Source organism: Phyllopteryx taeniolatus, chromosome 14, assembly GCF_024500385.1.
Source record: "Phyllopteryx taeniolatus isolate TA_2022b chromosome 14, UOR_Ptae_1.2, whole genome shotgun sequence".
NCBI lineage: Eukaryota > Metazoa > Chordata > Actinopteri > Syngnathiformes > Syngnathidae > Phyllopteryx > Phyllopteryx taeniolatus.
This window is the reverse complement of record NC_084515.1, coordinates 16,369,954-16,388,991: the sequence shown is the minus strand read 5'-3', so window position 1 is coordinate 16,388,991 and position 19,038 is coordinate 16,369,954. Positions and strand designations below refer to the sequence as shown.

The 19,038-nt window shown below is 44.1% G+C and overlaps 1 long non-coding RNA gene across 2 annotated transcripts in view; it reads left to right on the top strand.

Annotated features, from left to right (window-relative positions):
- Positions 1–2,973: 2,973 nt before the first annotated feature.
- Positions 2,974–19,038, top strand: part of LOC133489054 (uncharacterized) — a 26,748-nt gene continuing 10,683 nt past the window's right edge. For both annotated transcript variants that reach the window (XR_009791802.1, XR_009791801.1), the window contains exons 1-4: positions 2,974–3,103; positions 6,323–8,604; positions 13,065–13,188; positions 13,263–13,466. This is a non-coding gene — a long non-coding RNA (uncharacterized LOC133489054). The remainder of the gene's footprint in view (positions 3,104–6,322; positions 8,605–13,064; positions 13,189–13,262; positions 13,467–19,038) is intronic.

Sequence of the window (19,038 nt, the reverse complement as noted above, 5' to 3'; positions counted from 1 at the left end):
CATGATAGCAAGGGCGTCACACTCGCGTAGGATGTGAATAAGTAACAATATGTAGCACTTTCACCTGCTAAAGTTTCAGACGACGTCGTCCGGAAGCTGGACTCTTGTCTGTCGCTTGAAAGTGGCTCTGGATCTTTGCCCAGCCTAGCTGCTCAAGTCACAAGCAGAGAAACTCGGTGTAGGGGTGTGGTTATTATGGAAATGTTCCCACTGTTACCTAAGTGTGGGGCGGAAGCGTATTGCTCCAAAAAGAGCTCGGTCACAGACACATTTACAGAAATAGGCAGATTAAAAAAATCAATACATTTGAAAAAAGAACAATGAAAAAAGGATTTACTCGGTTGTTTCATTTCACACTTGATGAGTGGGCAGGCACTCCAGAGACCCAACTAGTTTGTATACACACATGAAAAAGATATTTTCCATAATACGTCCCCTTTAGGATAGCCTTCTACATGCAGCATGTACGGTACGCTACGGTACGGTACTGTACTGTATATATACTTCACCCGATGGATGCACATTTGAAAAGCCTTCGCTTATGAAATAAAACAAATACTTTATACGGAATGATATCAATGTTGGTGGAGACAAAAGGAAGATTCGACAACCAAACAAACATGGTGTGGTCCTTCCTCACTGACATCCTGAGCAGGAAGCGGCGGTGCCCAGACCCCCTTTGAGACATCCCCCACCCTCCTTCCTCATTTTCCTCCTGGACACGTGTCAATGCTTGTTAGCATTTTGTCATCCACTTTGATTTTGGGTTTTTTTTTTGTCGAACTAACTCTTATAACGCGTGCTAAGCACAATTGAGCATGTCACTACTTTTTACTTGTTTGCATATACAAGATTTATTTGTTTGTTTGTTACCGTGACTCTTATAAGTCAAAGTCTATACTACCCTGCTAAACTTTTTGCTGGGGTGTCACAGGGGCAGTTTAATTTTGGTGTCAATCCAATTATTTGATCCATTTATTTCATATGTGCTATTGTATCATGAAAACCGTACAGTAATTTTTGGAATGTGCAATATTTGCAAGAAACATTTTGCATTCAAATTGTTGTCATGCATTGTAATGTTGCCGTTATTATTATTATTGGGCAAAATAATCCTATTTTTAGAGTGCTAACAATGGTTACTTTGGGCTATCTTTCTATGTAATAAATGCATTAATCAAATGAATTGTACAACTTTTTAGATACAATTAATCAATAAATAAATCTCCTTATTAGAGGGTACAATTTAAGGCCTATTTGCTTAGAAAATTTCATCCAGTTTAGATGCTGAGCTGGCGCATATGCCACTGATTACCAGGTAATAGCATTTATAAAAATCCACTGATTAGCTAAAACAGGTTTTAGAGGTAAGATTCAAGCCATGTATATTTTGAAATGTATTCATGAAAGATGTCCGTTTTATACATTAGCTTTACTAAATTGTTCGTACTTAGCCAAATATGGACAAAGCGGATACAAAACTGGGTCAAACAGAAGTAGCTGTCAGAGGGGCCTTTTCTAGACAGGTATGACAAAATCAAGGTGTTTTTTGAACTGAAATTGACACTTTTATACCAAGTCCATGTTAGAGAGTCACTACAGCTCACCCTTTTCCATTTCTTTAGCCCCGCCGTCCTTCTCTGCGTTGCAGGATGTAACCCACGCAGCAAATAACAGCAAGTACGCTCCAGACATTCAGGAGGAAACACATGAGCCCGTAAATCACCATGCAGACAAACAATCCGCCCCCAATAAGCGATCGAATGGATTCGAATGGCGACTTAATGAAATTGCGTTTAAGCAGCGACTCTGGAAAGGCCATCTCGTTGGAGTGTGTGGCTTCAAGTCAAGCAGGCGGGCAGGCAGGCCGGCCCGCTGGCACCGCATTGCAGGCGCAGCGGTAGACGGCTCCGTTTAGCGTTACAGCGGTGGCTCCCTGCGGGCCCGTCCGCCGTCGTAAGCGGAGGCCTGAGGAAGTGCAGGCTCTCCACCAAAACGGCTGGAAAATAACCAGTGCGAGACGAAGAGAAGCAGGTTGTGCCAGTAAAGTATGTAGACCGCAAAGCGCGCACTTACTGTGCATTTTTCTTGTTGAATTTTTTTCTACGTACACATATATTGTGCACGATTGTTTTGAAAGAAACCTGTTATCAGCCGTCAAACGCTAAGTTGTTGACGGACATGTTTGGGACAAGGTGTCAACATAAACGTGTACAAAAAACAATGCACCCTCCCCCACAAATCAGTGGATGTTGTTGCACTGTGTTGTTTGAGCTTGAACATATTCATCATCCAGCGTGGTTATCTGCCCTCGGCATGCCTGCGCAGCGCAGCAGGGGTCCCCCGGGAGAACAAAACCACACGGGTGGGTACGTGGCAGTCCCACCGTTGACTTTCATGCGCTGTCGCCCCCTCCCCTCCTGCCGTCCCGCCAGGCTCCATCGTGACCTGCTGATAAGGGCAGCTGCGGTGCCCAGCGCCCGGTGGCGGCCCTTCCCTTTTACACAAAGCCAGTCGCGCTGTGTTCCTGATAGGATAGGTGCTCAAGAAACAAGAATAATAATACCCCAACATGGGAGAGTTACCCTATGGCGGGGGAATTGAAGCGTTTTCATCCGAGGACTGTAGAAAAACAGAACAATTGAAGGGCCACTTCTATATTCTGCACCTTCAAGTCATTTCACTGAAAATCAATCCATCGGTGTCGGTTAACATGTACAAAGACATTTTTCTTTTTTCACAAATTGGACAGAGCGCACAGTCGTAATTCCCACGCTTTGCTACTGTGGCAGAATTGGCACATTATGAATAGGAATGGTAATGCTATTTAAGATATTAATTGAGTATTTGCGTCATTGCACATCTCGAAAACCACCAATTTTCGTATCCTCAGATGAGCTGGAACCTATCCCAGCTGACTTTGGGAGAGAGGCGGGGACTGCTTGCCAGCCAATCACAGGGCACATACACACAACCGAATCCCTTTCACGCCTCTGGACGAGTCTTCGATGAACCAAACGTGCGTGTTTTTGCAATGTGGGAGGAAGCCGGGACACCCGGAGAAACCAAGACCCATACTTCGCATGTCTGCCCCTTGCACTGAGTAAGTAGGAAGTCAGAAAATGCAGGCGAACAACGGGAGCAATGTCAACTGTCAACTTTTTACTATATGCCGCTGAAGAAAAACAGTAATACTCTATTAATGAATCATTTACATTGTTTGAGGACCTCTTCGACTTACAACGTTAGTGTTTGTGTCCTAAATGTAGAATTTGTTCTCATGATTTTGATCTCATCTGAATTTACTATCAACTTGATTTACTCAGCTTGTTGCTGTAGTGCTCGAGAGACTCCAAGTGCTGGGGAAAAATTCCTCGTATATTTTGACATACTTGTCCAATAAAGATGGTTGATTCTGAAATCGTTAAAGAAAAAGCAAATTGTATTTGATTTGATTAGGGCTTAACTATATGCATGTTAGTGCACCTGTGGAATCGCTCAAATTTCCTAATTGCTCACAAGTTGTGTGTGCAATTTCTTGCAATCGGAATCTGGAATTGGAATTACAGTTCAAATATTGGCGCTTAATGCAACTCGTAAGATATATATTTCTGTATACAGAAGTAAAATCCCCCTACCCCTAGGATTCAAATTAGCATAATAAATCAACACAATTAAGCAAACAAACAAAAAAAATGTCTGTCAATGTCATCATTTTTGTTTTGATGAAGTCATTTGAAATGAGAGGAGGCCACTTGAGCAGAATGTTCCGACATTGGCCAACACCTCTCTTAAATGACACGCACACACCATTACACATTCTCGAGCAAATACCTGCAACCCCCCCCCCCCCCCTCCCCCTTTCAATCAATCACATAATAATTCCAAAAAGTGTGCCGTGTGCCGTGTGTGTGTGTGCGTGTGTCTGGCATAGCCCAGTGTAAGCCCCTGGTACGATTTGTCTGGACATATGTAACAAGGCTCATCAATCTTCTTCAGGGTTTCAATTAAAACCACCTGGGCCAACTCATGAGGTGGAAACACACTGCTGGCCTGTCACAAGACGCAAGAGCGGCCAGTCTAACGAAGGCGCAGACAGATAGAGATGGAGACCTGGGCAGAGTACAAGACCTTGACAATGAAACTTTAGACGTTTTTTTTTTTTTTTTTTTTTTGCAAAGCTACTCTGGAGAGAAACAGGCACGAGACAGCAGAGAGAGAGAGAAAACAAAAAGTTCTTGAATATTCACTGAAGCTGTGCCATGCTACACGTGTTGCACCTTTGACTAGCGAGGTAAAACGTAACGTGACACCTTAATGCAGTGTTTCCAATTGAATTCATTGTTGAATCAAGGCACGCACACATTTTACACCACCGAACAAAAAAAGTCCCCAAAAGTATATGCTGTACTAGATACTGAAATATTGATGCTGATGTCACAATTTCCTCCCAGATTTTCTGACTTGGCGTGGACTGTGGACCAGTTGAGTTGAGCGCAAAGCTATTATCTTGTTGTATGAATGCCAACAGGTGGATGCATAGGTTGATAGTTGTTAGTTGGACTATTATTCCGTTTCTTTCTTTTGAAAGGAAAACAAATGCTTCTCATCTATCACTGTTGCCTCCATCTATTTTCCTTATTGTCAATCCCAACACCCAAAAAAACTTCTGACATCCTCTCACCTTCATCTGGACACAAATATTCTCATATGACGGGTGTCAAAGTCATATTCCGTCGGAGGGCCATTATGACTGGGAAGCTATAGAAATGTATTATTACATATACACCCCCCCAAAAATGAATGGATAACTAGTTTTGAAATCAGAAGCCAGTCAAAAATTGTGTCTTCAACTATTATTCAGTTGATTTTGAAACGGGGATTGTTCACAAAACTCTCGATTGAGAGACCAGCTTTGTATGATGGGGAGGAGTTACGTTTAGCCTGGGTTGTTACTTCGCCATACAGTATGTGTGCACGTATGAACCGCACGTCTGGTGATTTTTTGTTTGTTTTTCCAATCAAATCATCTGAGAGTCCTGTCTTTTCAAGTGTAATAATTCCATTTCAAACTCCCATATCACGTCTTGTCCCATCATTTTCAAGTAGGAATGCGCTCAATTGGAATTGGCCATGAAGACATGCGACCTTAAAGTGGGAAGGCGGTCACGATCCAAGAAGAAAGGATGAGTGGCACATCTGAGCAGAGCGGCGCAGGCTGCCATGTGACTGAGGAGTCCTTCCCAGTGTGTGCGTGTGTTTGTGCGCACGTGTGTGGCTGAGAGAGGTGACCTCGGTCAAGTCACTTGACTTCTCGGCACCTCGGCCTAGCCCAGCTGTATCAACACCGGGCGGCTCTGTACACGGGCGGGCAGGCGGTGGGCCGGCGGTGTGTCAGGAGTCTGGCTTCAGCACTGACTGTGGCCGCCTGTGTGAGTTGCGAGGGCGTTTCCAACCAGCGCCCCTGCCACAAACCTACTGGATGGAATTCAAATGATTTCTCTCCGCCCCCATGTGCCCCCCACTGGCAACCGTGCCCTGAGTAAATAAGCGGCTGAGGTCAGGGCCAAAGCAATCAGCGCCACCGGGTCGCTCTTAATGGATTTGTGTGTTTGCTGACAGGTGGCATGTTGGTGCCTCAAAATCAATAGTCAGTCCAAGTATCTTCTTGAAATGCAACACGGCCTTACCGGGTTTTATTCCTCGGGCATTAAGGAGAACATCTATATTTGTTGACATAATGTCACGTCCTTGCTTGGATTCAACACACTTTGTAATGTGCATTATCGCCACCTACAGGGCTGGAGTAGAACGCTACCAACCACAAATGACCAACGTTCAAAATTACAACTGAACTTCTGTATACTTTCAAACAGTATGAAAATTGCCTGCACCGCAATGTATTTCAAATGTACTTTTCAGACCAGAACCATTCTCACATCATCACGCTCTGATGATATTATCGTTGGCAAGAGATGCTGATAATATTCTATGGCGAGTATACTCTGGGATTCCCAACACTATCAGATGTGACATTTGTGTAATAAATCACGTGGGCCCTTGATGAAATTGTCGCTGGATGTTATTTTTGAAGAAGTTTTTCCTTGAAGTAGCCTACCACAGTGGTCTAATTTTTCATACTCAAAGCACCACCGATCCACACGGCCCCTATTCAAATATAGACAATGTTATTTGATGCCCCCAGCAGTGACATTAAAAGAAGGGGGAAAAAACGCCAACCGCTAATGTCATGACTGAGAGAATATTATCTTGGCCGAGGAGGACTAAATAGAACCTCTGTTTTCTGATTGTTTCTGGCCAGATGGCGATGGTGCGCCGACGTATTGTACCACAGCCACATCTTGCAGGCTTCTCTCGCTCTCTCACCGCATACTTCGACAGAGTGCGCTTGATTGACGAGCTGAAGGATGCTGGGAGCCTTCCTGTTGCAAGCAGACTAATATCCTTACAGGAGCTGGACATTTTGAATCCACCTTTTCACATAACAGTAACCTCGATGCATAACGTGTCTCGTTGTTTACCTTTGAAAAGCGCGACAAGAAAGCGTTCGCCCGTATATTCATCCTCTCCGTTTATGTCCTGTGCAAGTGGCCCAAACACACCGTTTTACCAGAATTACCTGTTTAAAGAGGTCAAATGTATCTTTAAATTCTTTCCTGCGCTGTGTCGTGATTGGCCAGTTTGTTTCAAACAAGAATGCGGTGTACACTTCCTTACTTCCTGATAACTGGGTCGAATTTAAACATTGAATACCGCATTCCCATTAAAGTCAGCAAAGGTCCGATTACGAGATGTCACTAAAAGATGATCTATCCCGAGTGATTTTCCTGAAAGGTGATTTGTTTTTTTCCTCTGCTCCGCCCCTTGCCTCCCATTTGTACAAAGCTAACCGCATATATTATTTTACATTACAACGCTCTGTTGTTGTAATGCGGAACTCCCACCTGGGGGGGGGCGATAGAGGCTTTGCACTAACTTTATAAAAAAACAGTTGAGATGTTAAAAAGCAGTACGTGTGACTGTGTACCCTGCGCAAACGGATTTTTTATTTCTTGCTGTGTTTCCAAATCCATAAATGAACCTAGATGAATACAGGCTTTGGATAAAGCTATGCGGCCGCCCACATCGTCGCGCAAAGCCGACAAAAATCCACAAGCACACCTTTACTATCACAGACATCTGCTTTGGGTGCAGAAATGTTCTTTTTTTTAAAAAATATAAGCCAGATCACAGAGGCAACATATGCTTGTTCTTTATGTGCCAAAATATTTCTGATCGGACATATTTTGTGCAAGAGCATTTTACTGGATTAATGCTAATTAATAAAGTTAGTCTAAAAGAATAAATATGATATTTCTGTAGGTGTAGGTAGTAAAAATACACCAATTTTAAGTCATCTGTGTGTTTTTTTTTACGGTAGCAAAAGAAAGTCAACAACGTTTACTTGTTTTAAGAAATATCGCAAAGTGAAATTCTCCTGTTCTATTGGCAGATGCTTTTTGCTTAGTTTAATATATTCCTCATTCAATTCTTAATTAATTATCGTTATTTTGTATTTAAAACAGTGCAGACGTGGTTACGTGTGTGGTGTCTTGTGTTGGTCATCCGGAGTACACCAAATAGCAACATGAGAGCAGTACGAACACACGTGCAGAGCTTTTCCTTCATATATATACACATTTTAAAGAAAAGCAACAAAAAAAAGTGATTTTTAAAAATGGCTACGTGTGTGTGCCGCTTCAGCGAAAGGTCAATTGCTTATCAAATACTTCATGCTTGCCATAGTGTGATGAATGACCGTTTGCAGTCTAAAGGTGTGAGTGAGCGAGTGAGGCCTTGAATTCTGTAGTCTGGATTGTGACAGCAGGCAGAGGAAAAAATTAGCCCGGCTGAAAAGTTTAAAAAAAAAAAAAAAAGGCAGTCAATAACAGGAACTCAATCAAACTAGGCCGGTTTCCGGTAAGCTGTGCACTCGGAGCCCGGCTGGCTCGCTGAAAGACTGCTTGGCTTCGGGTCAGCCTTCGCACTCGGCTCCCTCAGACCGCCACGCTCATTTGTACCTCGTCTGGATGAGGTTTCACTTTATATTCGGCCGGGCAAAAGAAATGCGCCCGACGCCCTGCTGCCATGTGCCAAAGAAAGTATAAGCCTCCAGTCAGGTTAACACCACACAAAGCTTGCTTTTTGATCCGGCGATTAAAAATAGATTGGGTTGAAGTGAATGAAAACCTCAAGCGTTGGTGAAGTTAAACACAGCGTAGTGAAACTGCTTAATTATCGGGATTAAAGCGGAGGCCAATATCAACATGTTTTAAAGGACATCCAAACAAACAAATGAACACTTTTAAAACCACTTTTGCGCCACTGTCAGTTTACACAGGACGATGAAACTAGCTAGGGAAAATACTAGTGTTAGCAATAACATGAATTATGGTTTTGCTTTCAGAGAGTGAAGGAAGCGAGCGACTTAACACCGTTGTGGAATTTGGTGTCCAAATGTTTTGCTCCTTGGTTTACGACGATCCCAGCGTAAGAGGTTTCCAGGTTGTGAACGAGTTTGCGTGCCGGCGCTACAGTACCGAGGTAGCAGCATACTTTCTACTTTTCATTTGATTGTTTTATATTTATTTTGCACAAATATTGACTTTAATTATGACTACTGCTGCATTAGTGTAGGTTCGTAATAGAGTCTTCCACATTCTATATTCGAATAATGTCACGAACGGACCGACATTGTAAACCGAGGAGCCCCTGCAGTTTTTTTTTTTTTTGCTTCATTCTGTATGTCGTTTTTAACTATCAGTCTTGCGAATGCTATGCAAGTATAACTACACTACTGTATATGACTAATGAAAGTATAGTTAGGTCAAATCGATACTTGGGATGAAAGCCTTCTTCTTTATCCTTGGTATGTTTTGCGAATGAATTCTAATGAAGAGGCAGAATTATAAAGGTTCATCTCAATAAATTAGATGAATAATGAATTCATCAACTCTTGAAGTGAAACTCAAATGTTATATATCACTACAAACAGAGTGAAATATTTCATATTTTGGTGGTTATAGCATGCACCTGGATCAAAAACCCACAATTTACCCACAATTGAAAAAAATGGGAAAATACAATTTAAAAAAAGCAAAGAAATATTGCTTTCGAACTTCGGTAGGAATTGGCCTTCTGAGCAGTATTTTTGTGTATTTATTGAATTGGTATCAACGTCATTATTTGAGCGTCGAGGGAGTGAATTTCCGAACGTACCTATTGTGTCGGTGAAGTAAATGCATGAAGGCACGCTAGCTTGGAAGCTTTATTTGTTCCGAGGAGAACACGTCGACTTGGAGCCAGATGTGTTTCCCAACTCTTCTCTTCAGTGAAACCCTTCAAGGGCAATATATAAAGAACTTGCATCTCCACAATATTGGAAGAGTGGATTCCACGTCCACCGTCACCACCCCCACCTTGTTTAGTCTGCGTGTCAGCGGCTATCAGCTCACCGCCGCGCGGAGACGCATTAGCGCCGCAAAACCAAACCAGAAGCGGGAAACGTGAGCCCTTCGTGGCCACGTTTCACCTGTTGGTCAAACAAAGAGACACCTAAGTCCACATTTCCTGCCCAAAAATGCTTTAAATGTCATCCTTTGTGAGGTGGTCCTTCAACCTTTGCCGGTATTTCTCATACATTTGACGATGCTAATAGAGTCTAATTGCTACAATGAAAACGTGTTCCTGGGTCAAATAGTTGCTATCATAAAATGATTATGAAGTATGTGAAGTAAGGACATTTGATGTATACAGCACTTTTCACAACGCATTGAATGCAATGTGCGTATATTCTTAGGTGGCAAAATGAAAATACAAAATAAAAAAGCAAATTATTTCTCTGGTTCTCGCTGAACCGAGTTCTTTTAATCATGTAAAGCACATTGCGTTACCTTGTGTATGAGTTTTGCTGTTGTCCCTGAAAATCTTGAGGGTTTTCTGCTTTCGAAGTTCCACTGCACCGGTGAGCTTGGATAAAACACTCCACCAAATCCAAACAGTAACGCAGAACTGCCCTGAGCTTTGTTAGATGCACAGAATAGCGTTAGCTAACAATATTAGCTTCTAATGAGGGGCAAACTCGATTGCTCAGTGTCATTGTCGACGCAGCATTTGTGGGGGAGACATTTGGATTTGCCTTAAGTGTCCATTGCATGCGCCAAATACATGGGTCCTTTTCGTAATTGACACGTGCAATTTGGCAGCTTTGTGAGGAAGTGCTGCGTCCCCAAGTGAAAACTGAATCCATGACGACTTGTAGCGGCTAGCGTGTTCGTCGCAGTTAGATGTCGCTTATTTCAATTCCGGGCAGCCACCCTTGGCTCCCACCCTAGTTGTCATGGTAACACAATTGGCCCTGCAATCAGTGGGGTGACGAGGGCCTGCTCACTTGCATTACAAAGTCTGCTATAATTCTTGATCCTTGAGGTATTTCAACAAAAACATGTCACAGACGTGTTATTAAAACTTCCTGGGAACTGTTTGAAATTTTAAATTCTCAAAAAGTAGCAATGTCTTCTTTGAAGGTTTTTGCCCTCTCAGGGCAAGATCCATAATTGATTTGAATTAGAATCTGATCCCAGATTAATGACTGAGGCTACTGTTCTGTATCACTCTCTTTTTGGAAGTGCTGCACATTCATATTCGATATTTAACTGTGTGTAAACGGAAAAGACAGGCGCTTCAGGTAACTGAGTGAAATGACCCACAGCCACTCGTGTTCCTCTTCCAAAGCCCCCAAAGGCATTCCCATCCTGGGCTGTCACGTTGGCGCCACCCACAGGCCAAACAATCCATGTGCGCTTACACACAAAAAGTCGGATGAGCTCAGAGCTGATCAAGTGATCAAAATGTATCAAAAGCAGATTTAACCAAATAAAATATATACAGTCGTTGAACTTGTTCCTCCTCGTGAGAGGGACAAAATATTTAGAAACGCCCTCGTGATAATGATGCACTATTGTCACACTTACCATCACTGGCACCCTTCTGTGGTGCCATCACAACAACAAAAAAGCCAAAGAAAAAGCTCCTTGAAGATTGAGGCATATTCTTCTTGAAGACTTTGGTTGAACTCCTAATTGTGCCACTTTTGAATGCGACACTGTATTGTTAAATGATTTTTGATTTTTGAATCATTTGTATTGATATATTTTGTAATTCTATTCATCGCATTCGGTTGTGTTGTGTCTACCTAATGAAGTGTCGGGCAAGCGCACGGCCTCGTGTTTATCCCGTCGCATTTCTCACACTCTTCGGTCGAGCGTGTTAAGGAGCGACGACTTCAAGCTAATTAAATAAGCGGCGACCCTGCGGACGGCCTCTCCGAGGGATTTGGATATGATCTGCGGAGAACGCTCCTCCGAGGGCAAACACAGCCAATTTACAGCCATTTCATGCTCTGCGCTTCAGCACACACAAAGATGGAGGCCACACACACACACACACAAACACACATGCATGCATACATACAAACACACCAGAGAACTTGAGCTTAAACACATTTTCCAATTGCCTTCTCTACAGCTGGAGGTCACTGAATGACCGTATCTTTTATGAGTTCAAACACACAAAGGTCAAAAGCAAAACCCATTTCAACTTCACATACAGTGCAACCGCTAAAGTCAAAGTCCGGGAATAATTGCCGTCATCAAACTTTTATTTACTGTACAGGCCATGTTTTGAGTCAAATTTGAACCTTTTGCAAATGTAAAGAAAAGTTAACCACAGCACGATAGAATGACAGCAAAATAAAAATGTTCACCCTTTGATGACGACACGTAGGAGGTGCAAGTCGACTTTGCACGTCGTGCTTTTCAACATCCCTATCACGTCAACTGCTCAACAACACAATCGCACAAAACAAAATGAAAGTCAAACCATTCGGCTTTCAATGACAGGCGACGGCTGCTCCATTTTGTTTTTGAATATTCAAAAACACGTCCGCTGCTGTGTATCAATACTATATAAAACAACAAATAAAGTCAAATTGCTCAACTTCTCAGTCTTTCTGGGATGCGTCGATTTGACGCTTCGTACTTTTTAACAATAGTAACGCAAGTATAAAAAGATGCTTTGTGATTTTTAATCTGTCGTACAAATGCGAGAAAAAGTTATCCACAGAATAATTAAAAAACAAATGTAAATAACGTAAACATACTCTGATGACGTGACAGACGCTGTTCTTGAAAGAAAATAGACATTTTAACACTCTTTGGTCTCTATTTTCGCAGACGACGACACATCTGGCAGAGCAAAAGCTAGCGCAGTTGGAATTTTGTGCAAGCGAGAGTTTGCCAATTTGGCAGACCGGTCTACGACATGCGCCCGGCGGAGTGACAATTTGGTAGCAGGAAGTCAGTCTAAACTGACGTGCGCTGAAACCACATCTAAATCTTGCCGCAGCTGGTCTAACGCAATTTTGGTGCGTTTGATCAGGGCACAGGCAGACAGAAAATGTAAACCCTCTGAATCCCAGTAGAAATCAATTCATTTTGATCATATTAGTTATTTGGTAAATTAGCCCCACGAAACATTGATGAAATTGGGCCGAGAACAAAAGCTTTACTCGACTCTTTACTCGAGTCACACTTGATGGGTGGTCAGGGACTCCAGAGACCCAACCAGTTTGTATACAAACATTTTCCATACTATGTCCCCTGTAGACATCATGCAAACAAGTCATTTATACAGTCAATAAGATTATTTTTTTCTTGGGTACCAATGTTCACACGACTTTGATGCTCGAGGTTCGACAGAAAAAAAAAGTCACTGCGTGTGTGTTTTATTCCATGCCTCAGTGATCCAGGAAAGGGAAAGCATATGTCTCGCTGAAATACGATCTCATTCGAATTATCTGCCGACGCTGTGGCCTGTTTTAACCACTCAAATGAATCACACAAATGTCCATCCTAATTCCACGTGGGTTATTTGTCATACAAATGTCTTCTTCTTATTCTCCCTCTTGGGTGAGCAGAACTTTACTGCTCGGACTCTTTTTACAGCTGGCCTGTCGGAGAAGCCGCGAGTTGATCGGAAGACGATCCAGGACGACAAACCCCTGATGACTGCTTCTCGGTGTATGAAAAATACACATGAAGTACACTACTTTGAATTTGGAAAAACCACGTATGTACATATATATATAAAATGAGAAGACTTTTCTATCAGGCAAGTGATTCGTCAGCTCATCTGCCTCCCAGGTTCTGAGTTCAACTCCCTGCGTGGAGTTACCATGTTCTCCCCGCATTCCAAGACTACATTGTTCATAGGTGTGAATGCTTGTTGGTCTACACGTGCCCTGGAATCGACCACGGCCTCGCCAAAGTCCGGCTCACCCGAGACCCAAAGGAGGACGTTCACTCTAGAAAATGGATGGATGGACTTTCGATCATACTAGCTGCAAAGTAATGTATTTCCCGTTTTACAGTTTTAACCGCTGCACTCCATCACGACTAACTTTCATCTTTTTTCACAAATGAACTAAATCACTCCCCGGCCCCTGCTGCAAATCTCACCTCATCTGTCTTGATCGCCAGAGAGCCAGCGCAGTTGTTAGCGGTGGCTACCTCAAGTAGCAACAAAGACGTGTAATCAAAATCACTTGTGAAACAGGCGGCGTGCACAACATGTGGTTTTACATTAGATTCGATTTGTGTTTGATTTGGATCACGTTGAAATTTCAAACGTAAGTAACGGTGCTTCTCAGCATGGGCCACAAATGGTACTCAGTATCGTTATGGCGTTTTTTTCCCCCTCATAGTGTCATTGAGCTGAATCGATATGTTGAATTATTTTTTTATGATACATGCCCGCTGGGGTACCTTGTGGTCAAAGTGGTTTTTTTTCCCCTCCCCGACGTGCTTCATGGTTGAAGTTTGAAATCCAGCCAAAAGCATATGAAAAATTGGTATTGGTCATACAATTTATTGTCACTCTCGTGAAGAAACCTCATAGGTCCGAATTTATTTTTATATTATTATTTTCATATTGTTTTCACTAAATATACTGTTGGTCAGTCCTTCATGTGGGTCTGTTATTTCTCACCATTTTTTACCAATCTTAAGTGTGGAAAATGTCTCTCTCCATTTTTTGGGGGGTGGGGCTATCCTGAAAAGTGATTTGGAGATGCAAGGGTTCTGCCCGACGACAGCAATGTTTTGTTTATTAATATATAATCTAAGCAGTTATTTAGACGGGTGTTTATTTATGAATTATACTGACTACTAAGTGACCGTCGCATCGCTTGCTGTCGTTAGGTTGTTCATAGTTGCACAGGTCACAGTCCAATTGTTTAATTTTGCACGCCGGATCATCCTAGATGGTTTGTTTGATCTGATACGTAACCATGCTTAATTAATTAAGCAGCCTGTGGTTGGGAAGAAAAAGTTTGGAAAAGGAATTCAGGACTTCTTTGACTTGCTCCTCCATCTGCTGACTCGAAAGCTAAGCCGCGACTCAGGGCGCCGCGCCGCTTGAGCTTCGGTGGCTTTCCGCAGAGGCCGCTGACTCGGCATTTTCATCCCTCTATGCTTCCTCCGTCCCTCTATCCCCCGGTGTCCTGTTTACACGCTGCGGCTCTGCCACCTCGGAGACAATCCAGACCACCGAGGTCCTGCGGGCCCGAACGGCCGACGACGCCTCTTGCCATGGGAACGGAAGGGAGTGGGTGTGGCCTAATGTGAGTGACACGACCGTTAAAAGTGAGCGCTGTGCACCATTTGCCGCAAAGGGTGCAATGCCCCACACAACGGTGCTGCACTTTACCATATGCATTTCATATTTCACACAGAGCAGTGATTCAGTTACAGAATCGATGCGTACGATGACGCGTGAATAACGGAACCTGAGATGTTGCGCATAATCGAAATTGTTTTCATTTCAAAACCTGGGAAAATCATGTGATGTGAATGAATACACCAACATGAAACCTTCATTACTGGCATTTCCATTCATATATTTAAATATATATATTATGGTCACCCGTTATCCTGTCTTTGTTGCAATCCGCTTCTTCCCTGACAATTGCACCGAGTACGGTACAGCATATTGTGCGTGGAGCCTCGAAACCATCACGTGACCGGAGAGTGCCTTTTGGTAAATACAATTGCACGCAGCCAGCGCGCCAATGTGCTCTTCTCTCCCTGCCCGCTATGTACCACTGTGTACCAGTTCTAGGCAGGACACGCCCTGCTGCAATATGATTGGCTGCTGACTTGGGACATACTTGATGTCACTTCCCAACATGGAAAATGAAAGCAACTCGACACATCTTTTTGCTAAGGAAAATTCTCATAGCGTTGCATAGTGACTTGGATAAATAACGTTAATCTGATTACCGGTCCGGAAATAGTCACACGTTCGATTACTCGTCAAAGAAGTGGTCGTGCTAGAATTCAATAGAACTCATACCTCACCCCACACAAAAAGATCATCGCTCAGGATAATCTTTAAGAAGCAGCCGATAATTGGGCCAATGATTGGGAGAGAGAAAAAAGAAAATGCAATCCAACCTCGCATAGATCCTTTTCTAATGATGATTTTTGCTCTACACAATCCGTCTACATCGCCACAAGTGGTTACGTGATGAGTGTAAAAAGAATGAGTGTAATTCGGGTTTTGGGAGAAATTTGCACATCTGTGATGTTGTTTAGTAAACTGCTGCCAGGAGTGGAAATGCATATGAGCGTGACTACCGGTACTGTCCTCTTTTTAAAACGCCACATCGGACATCGTCAAAACGATTTCTCCATACTGATACACTTTCTATAAGTTCTGCTTGACGGGAGCTTTTCTTACCATCCTGCTTGGGTTTCCTCTCGACAGTAATGAAAGTCAGGAGATATGTTGTTTTTAACAGAAAGCTGGCAGGGGGCACCTTTCGCTCGGCAAAAGTTCTTTCCCAGACTTTCAAGCGCCCTCTGCTGCAAAAACGCCCCCCGCCGCCCCCAATGATGACATCTATTTTTGCCCCGGGTGGTCCTCGCGTCGAACTCTGTGACAGCGAGCCCTCGTAAATGTAAGAAAATAGCGACGGCCCCAATTTGAGGGCGGTTAAAAGACGTTCCGCTCGGTGTCCGTCTGTCAGCGAGCCGTCGAAAAGCAAAGCGGCGCACCCGCCTATTGAAGGCCATTCTCGAAACAGCTCAGTGCCAGGACATTGTATTCTCTGCGAGAGGCCCGCCACTGTGGAATGATGTAATGAGTAGTGTAGCCAGTGGAGAGTCAAATCGGTGCTCTGTGGCTACTTTTGCCGGAGTCGATGGTCATGTGGGGTTAACGAGAGACTGCTGGAGGAAGTCGAGGGCGCTGACAAGGCTGCTGGGGCGGGGGGGGGGGGGGGGGGGGGGGGGGGGGGGTTGCAGGTGTGTGTGAGTCTGTGCGCACTCCTTTTCTGCTGACTTTTGGGAAAGTGGTTTCCTGCTTCGGGGCAATCGTTATGGGTCCGCTGCATGGTTCTGATGGGTTCTGCTTGTCAGACTGGAGGTTTGCTAAGGGGAAGCCAGTTGGACCATGTGGGAGGGGGTGGGGAGGTGAAGTCGGTGTCGTTTTTTTAAAAAATGACCAATAACCTCTTTTTGTGCTTAAATGTACCCCCGTAGCTAGCTTCACAATGCTATGTTGCCTGCTTGCTAACAGGATTAAAAGTATGTGAACATTACCTCAAGTTCTCCTTGAAGAATTGGCAGCCCAAACGGTCCTCTCCGAAGCACCCGGTGACCTCTCCTCCCCCCCCCCCCCCCCCCCCCCCCCCCCCCCAACACAATCATATCAGAGCTTTTAATTGGCCCAAAGGTGAGACAAGGAGAAGTTGGCGCTGGGCTGCAAATGTAGATGTGCGCTTTTGTTGTTGTTTTTGTTTGTGCGACCCTTATACAGTCCTTTGAGGTTTGATTTGTTTGAATTGTATGGCATTATCAGATCAAATGTTCTTGCATCCGCGTGTAGCCCCCGAGCCGTAGATTCCCCACCCCCTGCATGGAATGACCCAAGCAAGTTCTTGCTTGAACGTGCAAAAAGACCTCCACCGATGCTATAGTAGAAAATAAGTTTCACAACTAAAGTCTGTTTGAAACACAACAAAAGTGAGACAAAAGCTGGAACAAGGACTCCAAATGTTTGTGTTGAGTCTTTGGTTTGGGGTTTGACAGCCGCCGGATGCGAGTGGACCATTGTTCGTCACTCCAAATGGCACCTGACTGCTACAACTTCCTCCTCTCCCAGCAGCTTACACACACGCAAACAAACAACAACCAATTGTGCCACATTCCGCACTACCGCTAAATAAAACAATGGCTAGAAATGTCAATTTAGACGTTTGCAACAATTCCCGATGATTCTATGATGATGAAAATCTCCCGCAGAGACAGCCAAGCATTCACATCATCACCAAGTGGGAACCGAACCCATGCAGTGAACCGCTACGCCGTAAGATCCATCCAATTTCAGTGCCACTTATCTTGTTCGGGCTCCAATTCCCGCTGACTTCAAACTGTTTGCCAGTCAGTCAATATTGTTGTTGACTGACTATTTAATTTGAAAGAGTGAATAGGATATATTGTGCTCCATAAAGGGCTTCCACTGCACAAAATGTAGCCGAATGAATTATTTTCATGCTACCTGCATTACTGTTATCGCTGACATTTCCCTGTTCACCCGTTCGTAAGCTTTGTCGTCTAAATAAACGCAAACATTCCACTTTTGCTCACTCAGCGCACGTAAAGCGTGTGCGTCAAAATCTTTGTGCGGTCAAAAGTGGATTTGGGCCCAAGAATGCGCCGCTCCACTTTTTCACTATTTTCCTGTTTCCTCTGTCTAAAAAGTAAAGTGGGTTCCGACGATGGCAGGGCGCAACAAGGCCAGACAAACAGCACACCAGGCAATGTATCTTTTTCATGTTGCTTTTTTTAATACATATATAAAAAAATTTTGTAGGTTGAGAACAGCCTGTAAATGCATTTTTACATTTTAATGAGACCAAATAGCCTCTGCGGTTCCGCAAAGTGGACCTGGAATTATGTCCCAATAGAGCCCGTCCTCCCAGGAATTCAGTCGGCTTCCATAGTTAGTAAGTCTTGCTCTGTCATCAGTATAAAATGGACATCTTTATGATGGAATGCTATGAAAATAATAGGCCCTAACCAATTTGAAAAGATGTCAAAAAAAGAGGGCGTTTTCACTTGAGCGCGTCCGCCATGCTTGTGGAGCATGTTACGGCGGCGCTACTTGTCTTAACTTTTCACGTGAGAAAATGCCGTTAGGATGTCAAACCTAAGCCTTACTCTATATTTGTTCATTACAAAAGTCCTAAAAGTTGGAATCTGCTGCTAATTCTTCTTGGTCATGGATGAGGGGTGGAGTTCATACACCATGCATGAGGGGACAATGAGGACTTCAGAGACGGGTGGACGGAAGGAGAGACTTTTTATTTTCAAAACTATATCTCCATCCCTTCATTTTCTTCACCTCCGTATGAACCTCATCACCGGTCCTCGGGATGCATCACGTGTTTGCGCGGCGGTAAAGCCGTCACATCGCGGCCTTCGGGCTGCCTCTTCAGCGGCCTCTCCCCGCTCATCCGCCAGGGAGGCGGGAGAACGCGACTGTTTGTGTCATGTACGCCACGGACACTCGAACGCGTGACCCGCATCTGCGCCACTGTGACACGTGAATGTTATGTGGGCCAGGCATTTGAGGGCAGGGTAAGACGTGGCTGAGGGGATGTTGGGGTTGAGGAGGACGTCACGGCTGACGGGCGGACGACGAGTTCAGACGTCACGGGTGACGGCTTGAGGCGGGGTTCCTACGTTACGGCGGAAGGGTCAAGGAGGAGTTCATACATCATGGCCGAGCGGTCAAGGAGGAGTTCATATGTCGCGGCGGACGGGCAGAGGCCACGTTCATACGTCTCGGTTGACAGGTGGAGGAGTCGATACGCCATCCGCGACAGGTTGAAGAGTTCATACGTCACGGATGAGG